Source organism: Pseudorasbora parva, chromosome 25, assembly GCF_024679245.1.
Source record: "Pseudorasbora parva isolate DD20220531a chromosome 25, ASM2467924v1, whole genome shotgun sequence".
NCBI lineage: Eukaryota > Metazoa > Chordata > Actinopteri > Cypriniformes > Gobionidae > Pseudorasbora > Pseudorasbora parva.
This window is the reverse complement of record NC_090196.1, coordinates 32287058-32303527: the sequence shown is the minus strand read 5'-3', so window position 1 is coordinate 32303527 and position 16470 is coordinate 32287058.

Here is a 16470-nt window from a genome sequence, read left to right as displayed (position 1 = left end):
ATTGCATGTATTTTTAAGACACATTTTGAATATTTTATTTATTTATTTTTTAAAATAGATTCACATTCATCATTTTTTTATGCACTATACTCAAAATTGTAATAAAAATGAGTGCTGGACACCAGGCTAGTGTTATTGTTGTTTCATTTTGACTGGTTAAAAATAAAATGATGTGTTTTTTTTGTTTGTTTGTTTTATTTATTACACATTTTAAGCATTTTATTTAAAAAATATATTTTATTTTATTTTACTTTATTTTACATCCAGCATTTTTTTATGCAATACCTAAAATGATAATAAAAATGAGTGCTGGACACCAGAGTATTGTTTTTGCTATTGTTCTTTAATATTTGTCAGTGAAAAAAAAAAGAGCATGTGCATTAATATTTCCAGAGAATAAAAACTTTGCATTAACGTTTTTATGTTTTTTTAGGACCTCCGAACCGTGGTTGTATGAAAAGAGCAGCGAGAAGATTCTTCAGAATTCATCTTTTGTGTTTCACGGATGACTTTGAACAACATGAGGGTGAGCAAACACATTTCATTCTGTGTGAACTGTCCCTTTTACGGCATTTGGCGGGGCGTCGGGTACAGTACACGGCACTGTAAAACGGCTGCAACAGAAAACAGTGAGTTGGGTTTTCAGGTGCAGTTGGCAGGGGTTAGCGCTCTGCTTTAATAACAGGATGCAGCTGCTCTCCTTCATGAATGCGCCAGACTGACTCAGTGCGGGCCGACCAGAGAGATGGCCCATAAGTCTTTCCTGGCCTGTCACTAAATAGCTTTTCACATTGTATCAGTTACAGGGGAACTAAGAAAACTCTGGCGTTAACAAGGCTAGTTTGGCGCGCTGAAAAACGGTTCAATTCAGGCTACGCGTCCTGCGCTATTCGTGGGACAATGTGCACGGCCGCTGCAGGTCTGCTTTGGCCGAAAGCCTCTATTGGGCATTGTCAGGATAAATACGTTTGGGGAAATGATGAACAAATGACGCGGAAACAGTTGTTTTAATGATAGCGAAGAGGAAATTTAGAGGGAGCCGGATTCCTTTGGCTATAGTTCCTCCGGCCGGCGCGGTGTGACTGTACTCAGGAACCCGATCCGACCTTCATTGATTGATCATTCCTCGGCCCTTTGAAGTCTGCGGTCAGAAACCCCTCATTGTCTCATTGTCCTGCATCAGTTCTGGAGTGTCGAAATCCTGTGCATCTGCTCCGAAAGGCTCATTGTAATAAGGCTCATTATTCAGTTGTATTACTATTGCTGTTTAGTGTCGCACACTTGATGTTTAAACCCCCGGATACACCCTGACGGGACAGGAGTTTTTTTTTTTGTCAAGAGGCCAAAGTGAAGAAATGGGATTAAATGGATTTTAAAAAGTCATATGATCTGTTTGATGTGCATTTTGGTTAATGTGTTTGTCTATCAAAGTCTCTTGCCAAGAAAATAATGTCATAGTTAAAAAAAACAAAAAACTTTTTTAATTAATGCACATTTTGAAAATTGTATTTGAAAACAAAATTACTTATTTTATTTGTTTCTAATCCAGCATTGTATTTATGCTTTACCACAACATTTTAATAAAACTGAGTGATATATATATATCACACACGCCCCTCCCACAACTGTTGATTGACAGCAGCGTTTCACGTCAGACCCGCCCTGAGCTCTGTCATCATCATCAGTCGGCCATTGTTGATACGCTGGAGCAGAATGGCGTCTACGCGATTGTGCCGTTCTGTTTTTTTGTGTGATAATGAACACAGCAGTCATTTTAATGTCCCTAAATCCAAAGCGCTGAAGACGCAGTGGCTGAGTTTTGTTTTCAAAGGGAATATTTCCCCCGATCAACTTTTTTTTTTTTAAATGTATTCCGTCGTCAATTTTTTTTTCTTCCTCAGTTATTCTTTTATTTACTTTTTACAAATGTTTCACATATAATTCTTTGAACATTTCCATAACATTGTGACCTAAAAAAAACAACAAAACATGAAAAATAACGGGTATAAAACAAAAAAGGGTATACATGTGTGTACGCAAGTTAAAGAAGAGGAGTGTAATTGTTTGTAAACGTCCGTAGTTCTTGTTGCTTTGCGGTTTGAGAGTAAAGTTTCAAAATAAATGTCAGCCTTAAAATGGGAGGTATTGGAAATCCTTTCAGACCATTTACATTTGTGTATGTAGAACTTACCAAGTAATATTATAACATTTAATATAAAAGCATGACTCTTTTCTATATCTTTCTTTGTCATAATAAAAAATAGCCTCTCTTTTCGTTATGTTAATTTTGGTTCCACTTAACATATTAAATAAATATTATACATCAACCCAAAAGAATTGAACATACATACATTCAAAAAAAAGATCTCCTTTAACTTTAAAAAAAGATATCTTTTTAAAAACTGGTTTGTTGGATTAACTGTATGTATAATTTTATTATTTTAATATTTATTATTAACACAATATTTGTAATTATAAGTCCAGATCAATCTCCAATTAATATTCTCGAAATGGTTATTCCCGAAGTATTTATTTCAAAATGTTACAGGGCAATGAATCAGACTTCTAAAGATTCAACGTCAGTGCTTTCATGTTTGTGCGAACCATGAATCATATTATAACACTTTCAAATAAGTGTTTTCTATATGAATACATGTTAAAATGTAATGTATTCGTGTGATCAAAGCTGAATATATCATCATCACTCCAGTCTTCAGGGTCACATGATCCTTCAGAAATCATTCTGATATGCTATGATTAGTATCAATGTCTTTGATGAATAGAAAGTTTAAAACAACAGTTCATTTGTAACATGCATCTACGGTCACTTGATTATTTTAATGCATCCATTTATAGCCCTCACGTGCATTTCTGAATTTCACATCCACGTGTGGCCGTTTTGAGATGCACGCTCGTATGAACGTGAATCGCTCTGCCTCTGTTTGCATGCGTGCTTTACCTTTGATCGCCCTCCGTGCCCTGCTGTAACTCATGCGCTCTCCGAGGTCACGCAGGGGTTGCGGCGTCTGGGACGTCGACCCTCCCCCAAAGCCAGACACGAGCCTGCCGCAATCCGTCCCGTCCTGCACATCTGTAACAGGAGCTGTTGGCATATAAAAATAGCAGCTTCAGGCCTCTGCCCTGTGAACCCGGGGGCCGGCGGAGCCTCTCTTGCCCTATTTAGCATCTGCCGAGCAAACTCAGCTGTCTGGATTCCTCCCGTCTGCACCTGGGGCCCCTCGGGGCCGCACCATCGCCACGGGGCCATCCAGATTTAAGGGTGTGCTAGGTAACATTATAGAAACCCAATAAATCGGTTAGCAATAGTAGAAGTTTTATCTGTTTTTTTTTTGTCTCAATCAAAAGTGTATTCAAATGCATGTAATTTCAGGATTTTGCTGGGCTTAAAGGGTTAGTTCCCCCAAAAATGTAAATTGTGTCATTAATTCCTCCTGTGGTTGGACACCCGTCAGACCTCCGTTCACCTTCACACACAGATGAAGATATTAGTGTTGAAATCCGATGGCTCAGAAAGGCCTTCATTGACACCAATGTCATTTCCTCTCTCAAGACCCATAAAGGCACTAAAGACGTCGTTACAAAGCCCATCTCACTACAGCGGCTCGACAATCATTTAATGAAGAGACCAGAAGAGTTTGTGCGCAAAAAAGCTAAATAACGAAGATTTTAACGATTATGAATCAGCAAATCGCTTTATGATTCGGATCGCGTGATAACACGCCAAACTGCTCAAATCATGAATCGATTCACTGATTCATAACCGTTCAAATCTTCGTTATTTTGTTTTTTAGCTCACAAAAACTCTTCTGGCCTCTTCATAAATGATTGTAGAGCCGCTGTAGTGAGATGGGCTTTGTAACGACGTCTTTAGTGCCTTTATGGGTCTTGAGAGAGGAAATGACATTGGTGTCAATGAAGGCCTTTCTGAGCCATCGGATTTCAACACTAATATCTTCATCTGTGTCTGAAGATGAACGGAGGTCTGACGGGTGTCCAACCACAGGAGGAATTAATCACACAATTTACATTTTTGGCTGAACTAACCCTTTGATGTTGTGTTTACACCGCACGCGAATGACGCCAATAAATCACGCTATTCGCGCAAAGTTGGACACGTGAACATTTTGAATCCATTCGCTTCATTCGCGTGTGACATTCACTTCACAACAGACACGAATTTGCGTCATGGGAGGGGCTTCTGCCAGGCAGCGGCAGTCGGCAGAAGGACTAGCCGAGTTAAGGCTGCTCTCACCGGGGTTGATGAGCGCTGAGCTCCGGTGATCGCCTGTGTCTCACACCTCCGAAAACACCAGATCAAATTTTCAAATAGGAGCTCTCTTAAACCACATATTTGAGCTTTAAACAACTACATTCTCGCCTGAAGAACTATTAAAACTACATTTTGTGACACAATAACAGTATTATTTTTAAATTACTCTGGCCTCGGGGTTTCCCATCCGTCACTTCACCACGTGACAGTAATAAGCAGGCTCCTCATTGGTTAATGCGGCGCAAATATCCGCCAAAGTTTAGATTTATCTATTTGAGCGATTCGTGTGTTTCGCGCAAATCACGTGTTCAAAACGCTCAATTTGCGTGATCCTTGCCACGCCATTCGCACCGCCTCATTCGCGGGAATTGCGCCGCAGAATGCCTATTAGCATCTCTGCATTTAGTTAACAGGTAAATCACTCGCGCGAATCGCTTCATTCGCGGGCGGTGTGAACGCAGCATAAGTCAAGGTCAAGACTGTGTAACTGTCCTGTGATCATAAAAAGTTCAACATCAAATCAACATAACTAGCATACAGGAAGCCTTTTTGTTGTCATGTGGCTATAAAACCATAAAATAAGAAATTAAAATCACAGAAAACACAGCTTTTGTCGGGAAAAGGTTAAAGCCAATATATTAGGAGTAAAAAATTTTTTTTTTAAAACCACATTCAAATTTTATTAAAATAAACAATATATTTAAATTATTGTATATTTTAATACTTTTATATTAAATAATGTAATATTTAATAATTATATCAATCGTATTGACATAATATAACATTATATTATTAATTTAATCATTATTATTTAGTATTTAAATATTAAATAAAAGACTTAATATATAATTAAAATAAGTATTTAATTAAATATTTTATAACATTAATGTTAAATTTAATGTTAATTTAATATTTAGTATTTAGTATTTAAGATTTAAATAAATAAATAAAATAATTATTTAAGTAAATATTTTTATGAAATTACTCTAATGTTGAACTTAATAAGATAAAATATTAATTTAATAGTTATTATTTAGTTTTTAAAATTTGATAAAGATGTAAATAAATAATTCTTATAATTATTTAATTAAATATTTCAATTACATTACTCTAATTTTAAACGTAGTAAAATATAATATGTAGATATTTTTTCGGATTTTGTGTTGAGAGTTTATAGAGGCCTGACAGAAACAATCGGGAGAAGGCAGGTTGGGATTGGGAAATGACCCACATAAGTGCCACTGTCCCATGCCTGTGCATCCCCCACCAACCAACATATTTGCTTTTTTGGCTTGCAGAGACGGATCTTCCCTTTGCCCAGACCCACATCTGAGCTCTTGCTGAAGAGAACACCAGCAGTTAATGACGAAGACTCATTTCTCCTCATTACGGATGCAGAACAATGAAGACGGAAGGAGGCGGACACTAATCAGACTAACCTGAGCCCTTCTTTCACTGGTGCATTTGTCTATTTTTTACCCTTAAATTGATTCCCTTTTCAAATCGAAGTTCAATTCCACTCTCCATGTTTTTGTCATCAAACAAGAGTTTAGACCCACAGGTGCTGCGGACGCCACTGAAGACTAGCGCTGTCTTTATGATGGATGCAGCGGTAATTTACTATTCGTTTTTGGTAATATTTTGAATTACATTTATTTTATATTTATGTTTATATAGAATGCATTTTTATAATCACAATGAGTCTATACCTCACAAATCTGACTTTTTTCCCCTTAATTATGAGTTTACTTATAATTTTTCCACACAATTATGAGTTTATATCTCCCAAATATGACTTTTTTTCTCAAAATTATGAGTTCATTTCTCAAAATGCAGACTTTTTTTCTCATGAGTTTATTTTTAAAAAAATTCTCAATTTTGAGTTTATTTTTCACAAATCTGACTCTCTCCTCAAATGTGAGTTTATATCTTACAATTGAACTTTTTTCCTCACAATTTTGAGATTATCTTGCAATTGAGAGGAAAACGTTGCCATTGTGAGATATAAACTGTCTGACTCTTTTTCTTTATAATTGCGAGTTTATATCTCATAATGCAGACTTTATCGCTTTTTCCAGTTTATAACTCGCAGTTCAAAACGCTAGTCAGAATTGAGACATAAGTTTGCCAATAACTCCCATAATTTCGTCATTTCATTAAAATTTTGCGTGTTTGTTTTTTTTTCAAGTAGCAAAAAAAAAAGATTTTCTTAATGGTTTTCGTTTTAGTTACCGATAATAACTCTGCCTCCGTGATGTGTTGTAAGGTTTTTTTTCAGACGAGGCTCGAGCGCTGACTCTCCAGCGTATCTCACTGTCCTTTGGGGTGAGGTAGTAGGTTGTATAGTTTTAGGGTGACACCCTTCCTGTTAGATAACTATACAACTTACTGTCTTTCCTGAAGAGGCTGTAATATCACCGTCATCCTGCGACGGATGGACTTGAAACCTGGACCGGAACACGACCAGACGGGACTGGGTTTGGATGGATGAAGTCTCTGGACTACATCCATCAACCAAATATCAAAAGTGAATTAGGCCTACATGGTGTGCTGTGCATATTAATTAGGCATAGATGTTGATTTGATGGTTTTAAATGATGTTTTGTTAAAGAGGCCATATTATGCCTATTGTCTTGAGCCCCGTTTCCACCGAAATCACCCGGAACAATTTGTACCAGGAACTTTTTTTTCCCCATACCTGCTACTGTCTGCTTTTCCACTGCGGTCTAAAGTACCATGAAGATTAGGCAAATTACTCCTCCCAGTCAGCGATGGACAGTAATCATTTTTGCGCAACACAAACTGTCTGCAACAATAACAAGTATAGAGGAGATTCAAGCTGTGCTGCTTTCGCTGGTTATGTATAGGTTTACTAAAGAGGTAATTAACGAAACAGCGGAAAAGAGCACTGATACTAAAGTGTATTCGGAAAGCTTAAAGCTAGATTTAAAATTACAATGTATGCTATTTGCAGCTATACAGACATTGACCATGAGATGGCTGAGATGAACACGCGCCACAGACAGAAAGAGCAAGACTGATATTTACTGAACAAAAGCCCCGTTTCCACCAAAATTACCCGGAACAATTTGTACCAGGAACTTTTTTACAGGAACTTTTCTCCCCCCCAGACCTGCAGCTGTCTGCGTTTCCACCGCGATCTAAAGTACCGTGAAGATTAGGCAGATTAGTCCGGTGATGTAGGACTGCGTGCGACTGCTCCTCCAAGTCAGTGACAGACAGAAATCATTTTTGTGTGTACCGATTGAAAGATTTAGTGGACTGTTTACATGAGACGTTATCTAAACCGATCTGGTGTTTACATGTGATGACTTTCAATCGCAATCATTTTGTCACATGCAGTTTGTCTGCCGCATCAAAAATGTCAACGCTGTTTTCTCCAGCAGCTGGAATGTGTTAACTGTAGCCATAGCAACTCTTAACGGCCACCAGGACTATAACAGTATTATAAGCTATTTATTTGTTGTAAAGTGTAATAATCATCTCAGAAAAAAAAAATCTTCTGTCAGGCGCAGTTGAAGTAAAAACTGCCCGGGGCAATATACGCTGTGTCATTACTCCAACATTATCTTCATAATTTACGAAATAAAAAGTTTACCCCTCAGAAAAATTTACTTTCTTCTCTTGTCAACATGAGCGCGGCGCGCGCTGACACATCATGTAAGGACACACACTTAAAAGTAATCGGTCAGGTCGTTTACAGGGTGAAAAAAAATTAATAACGAGTTTGGAAGAGATTCAAGCTGTGCTGCTTTTGCTGGTTATGTATAGGTTTACTAAAGAGGAAATTAACAATGACAGAAAAGAGCACTAATATGCAGATTCAGCAGCATGCAGCTGCAGCATATTCAGAGAGCTTGTAAAGTTAGATTTAAAATGACAATGTATATTATTATCAGCTATTACGGACATTGCACGTGAGATGGCTGAGACGAACGCGTGCCATCAGACAGACAGGGAACTACACTAACCTTTTCCACTGGTGGCACTTGCGCTACTAACTTTTTCAGTTACTGGCACAAAACATGATTTGGTCGCACAAATTATTTATAGTAAGCCACTCTGGATAATAACAATAATGAAACTGTATTGCATACCGATGTGCTTTTTTTTTTTACTTGCCATCTTTTAAACCACATGCCTTCTTGTTTTCTTTAACAATGGTTGGGATAGATTTATTGCAATAAAAAATACAGTACACAATAAAGTGCAAAATGAATTTCTTTTGCATTTCAACATGCTGTGGTGGGCACAGATGGGCAGACTCCTGAACTCTTAAGGAAAAATAAAATAAATATAATCCATAAAATAATAAGAAAAATACTATCATTGTGAAGCTTCAGTGCGTTTACATGGAGCACTATAATCGGTTTAAAAGTCCAATCCAAATGAAAATGCTCCATATACACACCTCAATCTGAATAAAAATGCCCAAACCGAATGAAATCGTAATCAGTTTGAGAGGGGTGGGATAAACCTTTTCATGAAAAATGTAACCATGTTAAACGACCTGACCGGATTACTTTTCAGTGTGCGTCCTTATATGACGTGATACACAGCGCGCGCCTTCACTACTGACTGCGCGCCGCGCTCAAACGCAGGCTATAATGTTGAGAGGAAAGTTTATTTTTCTGAGGGGTAAACTTTTTATTTCTTAAGAACGTATGAAGATAATGTTGGCATAATGACAGACATAGCCTGGCTACATCCTCTCATCTTGACAGCGTTTGTCCCAGGCACTTTTTACTTCAACTGCTCCTGACAGAAGAATTTATTTTTTCTGAGATGATTATTACACTTTACAACAAATAAATAGCTTTTATAAAACCGTGTAAGTCCTGGTGGCTGTTGAGAGTTGCTATGGCATCCGTGAACACATTCAGCTGCTGGAGAGAAGCGTCGACATTTCTGAAGCGGCAGACAAACTGCTCTGTGATGATTGCGATTGAAAGTCAGCTCGGTTTAGATAACGTCTCATGTAAACAGTCCACTGAATCTTTCAATCATAATTATTTTAATTAGAATGACAAAAAAGTGTGCATGTAAACGTGGCGGCTAACGTTAATGATTCGTGTTTGAATTGTTTTGACGCAGTTACAAATTTGGACAGTCCTGCAAGCAATTGATGGCCCACAGAATTTACAGTACATACAGTGCATTGCTCCGTCTTGGTACCTTAACCACTGGTAACTTATTCTTAGAGCCACTGGTGTCGAAATTCATATGTCCGTTTCGTTTTTCCCGCGTGTGCTTTCCCTGACGAATCCCCTCAGCCACATCATTCCCACTCACAGGCTCCGTTTGACATGTCGCATCGACATCAAGTGATGGTTGTTACACTTGAACTTCCCTTCTTACAATATGAGTCAATTGTCCGCTTAATTTCAACACGTACAGATTGTAACTTAGGCTATGTTGAGATATATATGCGATTGCTGTGTGTGTCTTAACGAGAGGTATATTATTTTTAATCAACGTACGCCTCGCCTACATTTTGGGAGGGGGCGGGGGTCGCGGGGTTGAAGCCAACTTGATGTGTTGAATGCTCAGAGCACGTTATAAAATGTTTTCTTAAAATACACATTTCTGTATTAATAAATGCTCATAGTAAATCATAGTATATTGCCTAAAACATAAGGTAGGTACAAAAATAATCAGTGATACATTTGCGACCCCATAGAAATTCGGGTCGCAATGGCATTTCAAAAGGTCGCATATGCGACCATTTTGGTCGCAGTGTAGTTCCCTGACAGAGAGCAAGAGTGATATTTACTGAACGCAGACCGAACCTCGCAAAAGACTTTTAAAAATGCCGGTTGAAATAAAATGCTCAACCAATCAGCATGTTCAGCGCCCAAGTCCCGCCCTCGAAAGTTCCTGAACTTTGAAAAAGTACTACCTCGCGAGCAGGGCCGTTTGGAGGGGGAAATATTTACCCAGAACTTCATTTAGACCCTGGTTCCTGCGGTCTAAACACACCGAGGACCACCCAAAGGTCCTGGTTCCTGGGTAAAGTTCCTGTGGTGGAAACGGGGCTAAAGAACGAACCAAAATACTTTTTAAAGAAATGCAGATTGAAATAAAAGGCTGTGTGAGCTCAACCAATCAGCATGTTCAAAGCGCCCAAGTCCCGCCCTCGAAAGTTCCTGAACTTTGAAAAAGGTTCGCCGTTTGGAGGGGGAAATATTTACCCGGAACTTCATTTAGACCCGAGTTCCTGCAGTGGAAACGCGGCTTTGGTTTTCCTTTTGGACTCTACTAGAGCAGGTTTTCCTGCTTGAATGTTGATTATTTTCTTCATATTCTCCATATTGCAGCTCGTCTCTTCCCAGTCTGTCGGTAACGCTCTGTTTAGTTCCTGTCTCTCTGAAGCCCCGCCTTCTGAAAAACACACTGTGCTCTGATTGGTTGCCTGGAGCAGTGTGTTGGGATTGGTCGTTCCCTTCCCTTACCATAACCGCTACTAATAACCATAGACTATGAAAAAATATGGACGTAGTGTCCGTGACGTCACCCATAGGATTCTGAAGCCGTTCTGCGGCTTAAAGTAAGGCCGAGCTGGGCGTCGCCATCTTGCGAGCGAGTAATCGCGTGCCACTCCCGGATAACAGAAAATGGGCAAAAAGGCGGAAGGTGGGCGGAGCTTAGGTTACGCAATGACTATAGAGGGTGGATAAACGGCAATCCACCTGTCACTCAGAGTAACCACGCCCTTAATTATGCAGAACTTGAAGGCTTTATATGATGTAAATGAATGAGTTATAAAAAAATTCACCCCCCTCAGAGTTGTCATGAAAGGCAAAATTAGCCGTATAGGCCAAAACAACAATTTGTACCAGGCTGAAAACATTTTTTTTTTCTTCTGTAAAGTTAGGAATTTTAACATGGGGCTCAATGAGATTCTGCTCCTTCTGGAGCCTGCCTCTAGTGGCCAGTTGAGGAATTGCAGTTTGCATTACTTCCGTATTGGCTTCAAGAGAGATCGCGGAAGGTGGCCGCTTGCTACTAACTAACTCAACCAGGCCCCGCCCCTTTAATTTGCATTCGGACGGAATTATTTTAATGCTGAATATTGTGACTAATTTCAGACCCTCAAGGCCTACATTTTTCATTTCGAACGCGTTCTGTGCCTCGAAGTTTATTATTTTGCAGGGTCCTTGAATGACTCTGCGCTTGTTGGCGCAGGACGCTCGCTCCTGATGTTCGTACAGGGTGAGGTAGTAGGTTGTGTGGTTTCAGGGTAGTGATTTTGCCCCATCAGGAGATAACTATACAACCTACTGCCTTCCCTGGAGGGCAGCGATACAGCAGTGGGACACCAGCAGGGGGCGCTGCATCTCTCATGCCATCCTCAGGACACAGGTACATTAACATGGTCAAATTAACCATACTTAAACCCATATATTTATAGTCTATGCTAGTATAATCCCTAAACACAGGCAAAATAAATGTTTAACAGATCAAATAAAGCTTATTAGCTATTTTTCCAAAATGCATAAGCCTTAAAGGGTTAGTTCACCCAAAAATGAAATGTCTGTCATTAACTCCTCTCCCTAATGTCGTTCCACACCCGTAAGACCTCCGTTCATCTTCACACACAGTTTAAGATATTTTATGTTTAGTCCGAGAGCGTATGCAAGTGTATGCACACTATACTGTCCATGTCCAGAAAGGGAATAAAAACATCATCACAGTAGTCCATATGAGACATCAGTGGGTTAATTAGAGTTAAAAAATTTATTTTCTCTGCTTCAAGAGACTCTAATTAACCCACTGATGTCTCATATGGACTACTTTGATGATGTTTTTATTCCCTTTCTGGACATGGACAGTATAGTGTGCATACACTTGCATACGCTCTCGGACTAAATATAAAATATCTTAAACTGTGTGTGAAGATGAACGGAGGTCTTACGGGTGAGGAACGACATTAGGGTGAGTTATTATGATATAAATTTCATTTTTGGGTGAACTAACCCTTTAACTTGGCCAACTAGATATTTTGGAAAGCTGTGGGTTAAACTCTAAATATTGTGAGAATATAAATCCCATCCATTCTGCAATATCTGTTTAACTTTTATGTGGTGTATCAGTTGTTATTCCTGCAATAAACAGACTGTTAAAAAATGTTTCTTGTTGTGTCTTGTTTCAAATTGCCTGAGAGAAAAAGACTCTTTGTACATTATTTGAAATTAAGACTATTTGTGCACTCATCTTGTTTAATCACTTTTTCCAGACTACACAGAACTTGAACTGAATTCATTATCATAAAACTATTTTAAATCGGTAGCTTTTAGTCTGATTGTGTAGATATTTTAGCCAAGTAAACGACTAACTAGTGACATGCACATCACACACATTAGGGTTTAATGTCACATTTTTTATTCTTTTGTATATGAAGACGACATGTCTTTTTAATCATAAAATGTGTTTTATATATAGATTTTATTGTGCTCTCGTCAACAATCTTAAACTATGAACATGCATCATAAACTATCTTTAAACCTGTGATGATAAAATCAAAATATTTCCATAGCAAAGAGTTAGTGATCTTGTGTACCAAGTGAAGAGCTTGAGATGAAATATGAGACATTATGTGGGAAGAGAAGAGAAAAAGTTACCATTTTGTAATAAAACTTTGAATGCACTTTTGTTTGTACAATGAAAAAAATAAAATAAAATGTAATTTTGAGAACTGTAGGATATACTATTTAGCTTTTGCAAGACAATGGCGGAGCTCTTTTATTCTGTGTTTTCAAATAATTGTGTATATATATATATATATATATATATTTTTTTTTTTTATATTGCAGTGTATATATAAATACACACACATGCATGTATATATTTAATAAAAAAAATAGATATTTTTATTTAAAAAAAATGTTATATCATCTAAATGATAAAATTATGTTTTAATTAAAATGATAATGATTAATGTTTTTGAAATATTTTTTTATGTTTCCTGATCACGAGGCTGCATTTATTTGATTAAAAACACAGAAAAAACTGTAATATTGTGAAATATAAAATTTTCACAAAAGTGTTTTCTGTGTGAATATATAGTAGTGAATTTTATTCCTGTGATAAAATCTACATTTTCAGCATCATTACTCCAGTCTTCAGTGTCACATGATCCTTCAGAAATAATTCTGATATGATGATTTATTATCAATGTTGGAAACAGTTGTGCTGACTAATATTTTTTTTACAACCAATGATACTTTTTTCAAGATTCATAGGTGAATAAAAAGTATAAAAAGAACAGCATTTAATCAAAATATCCATATTTTCTAACAATAAAAATCTTTTCTCACTATCACTTTTTAATTTAGCACATCCTTGCTGAATAAAAATATGACTTTCTTCCTTTCAAAAAAATACAAATTACTGACCCCGAACTTTTGAACAGTAGTGTATAATGTTACAGATTATTTCTATTTTTAATAAATGCTGTTCTTTTTAATCAATGAATCCTGAAAAAAAAGGTATCACAGGTTACAAAAAAAATATTAAAGGGATAATTCACCCAAAATAAAAATTATAACATGATTTACTCACCTTCAAGTCATCCTAGTTGTATATGACATTCTTCTTTGAGAAGAAGATGATCAGAGTCAAATGAAGACGATCAGAGACGATATATCAGTTGTATTAAAAAAAGTCCAGGCTATAATGGCAGTGAATTTTTATTAATTTCTTTTAGCCTGTAAAAGTTCATCTACCCATCATATAATTGCTCCAGACGGCTCCAGGGGGTTAATAAAGGCCTTATGAAGTGAAGTTGTGCGTCTGTGTAAGAAAATTTCCGCATTTAAAACTTTATAGACTAAAATAACTAATTTCCGGCGGTCAGCGGTACGGCAGACTTGTGCTTTAAAAATGACCCCTGATGCGATGTAGAGGGGCATCTTATTCTTTGACGGCTCTGGAGATACGGCTAGGCAACAAACTCTTAGGCAAAAGCCCCTCTTCTCTTATATCGAAATTCTCCACCATTTCTCTTTAAAAATTCTAATTTTAAACACTAATTCATGTTTTGTTTTGCTCTATCCTCTGCGCTTCTGCGTTCGGCAATACACGTGTTACTCTTTCACCGTAAATCGATGCGTACAGCAATCTGCCGGAAGTTAGTTATTTTAGTCTATACATTTTTTTAAATATGGTTATTTTTCTTACACAAACACATCGCTTCAGAAGGACTTTATTAACCCCCTGGAGCCATGTGGAGCAGTTATATGATGGATTGATGCACTTTTATAGACATCATAAACGAGGCAACAATTCACTGCCATTTTAATGCTTTGATTAGCCAGGATTTTTTTTTAACATAACTCTGATTGTATTTGTCTGAAAGAAGAAAGTCATATACACCTAGGATGAATGAATGAATGAGGCATTTATATAGCGCTGAGGATGACTTGAGGGTGAGTAAATCATGGGCTAAATTTCATTTTTGGGTGAACTATCCCTTTAAGCAAGTTTCCATTGATAATAAATTTGCTAGATTAGTAATGTTTCCTAACTTTCGGTGCAGTTTATAAAAGACAATTAAATCTGTTCATCTTTGGACTAAACCGCTCAATTCATATGGATTAGATTTACAGTCTCTTTATGACAGTTTTGAAGCATCAAAATGGTAGTTGCATGTATGTCAATGGATAGTCAGAAAGCTCTCAAAAATATCTTAATTTGTGTGCTGAAGATGAACGAAAGTCTTACGGGTTTGGGTGAGTAATTAATGACAATTTTCATTTTTTGGTGAACTGACCCTTTACGAAACTCGTATAGCCCTGACTTACTTATGGCCTTGCCTTTATGTAAACACTTTTAGTGTAATTTCGACATAAGAACATAAAGAGAATAACTTTATCGTGCTAGTAGTTTGTTAGGCGTCTCGGTGGTCATTCATAGGCCTACCTGTACTTCATAATGGACATCAAGGCTGGACAGATCAAAACTGGACCCCACAGGACTGGAACACATGAACAAATACATACACAGTATTAGACAGACCAACATTATATAAAGCTCTGTAATGCTGTTATATCATAAGTTACTGACCCTGATTCAACGATAAATAGCAGTGTCATAATGTCAACAGTTCTCTTGATTCACAGGCCGTGGGGCAATTTGATATTTGTTTCTCATTTGGTGGAAAAAGCAGGATACACGTTTAAAAAGCACGACACCCTTTATACTACAATATATACACACACATACATATTAGTTATTAGGAATGTACGCAATATTTCTGTAAAATGGCCCTGAATCACAGGAAAAACTGCTGAGCTAACTGAACTCCGTCATGATAACTGTATAAGAGAGTCATTGCGCCATCTATCGGTCACTCTGCTGCACTGTACACAGACATGCGATGGGTATTTCTACAACTGCCTGTGCAAAATTGGATACACATGCATTCAAAAACACACTTTTTAGGGTGTATTTGATCATGCTTACTAATGATTTTCAAAATGATTTGCCTATTTTATATTATAGGCTTGTGCTTTCTTAATAATGATTAATAAAATTGTGTCTGTATAATATATGGCTATAATTGACTGACTGATATATATATACACACACACACACCAATCAGGCACAACATTATAACCACTGACAGGTGAATTTAGTAACACTGATCATCTCTTCATCACAGCACCTTTTAGTGGGTGGGATATATTAGGCAGCAAGTGAACATTTTGTCCTCAAAATTTATGTTTAAAAGCAGGAAAAATGGGCAACAGCACATGGATGGCCAGGTGTGTGTGCGTTGCTTACCTGAGGAACACATGGCCCCAGGATGCACTATGGGAAGAAGGCGAGCAGGCGGAATTGTATTGTATTTGTAATGAATTGTATTTTTTATATTAAAATCTAAAATGCAATATTATTATATTTTTGTAATATCTACACTGTTAAAAAAGGGCAAATTTTGAACTTTTGCAGTACAATTTAACTTAAATTATGTTAAACTGACTTTAAAAAGTTAGATACATCTTGTATAACTAAAAAAAAGTTTAACATTTCTTAACTTATTTTGATGAATTAAAACAATGTAAAAACATATGCTGTCATAACTTACTGAATATATAATTTTTTACAGTGTATTGAGGAAGTGTACACAATATAGAACAGTCACAAGAATTAGGACA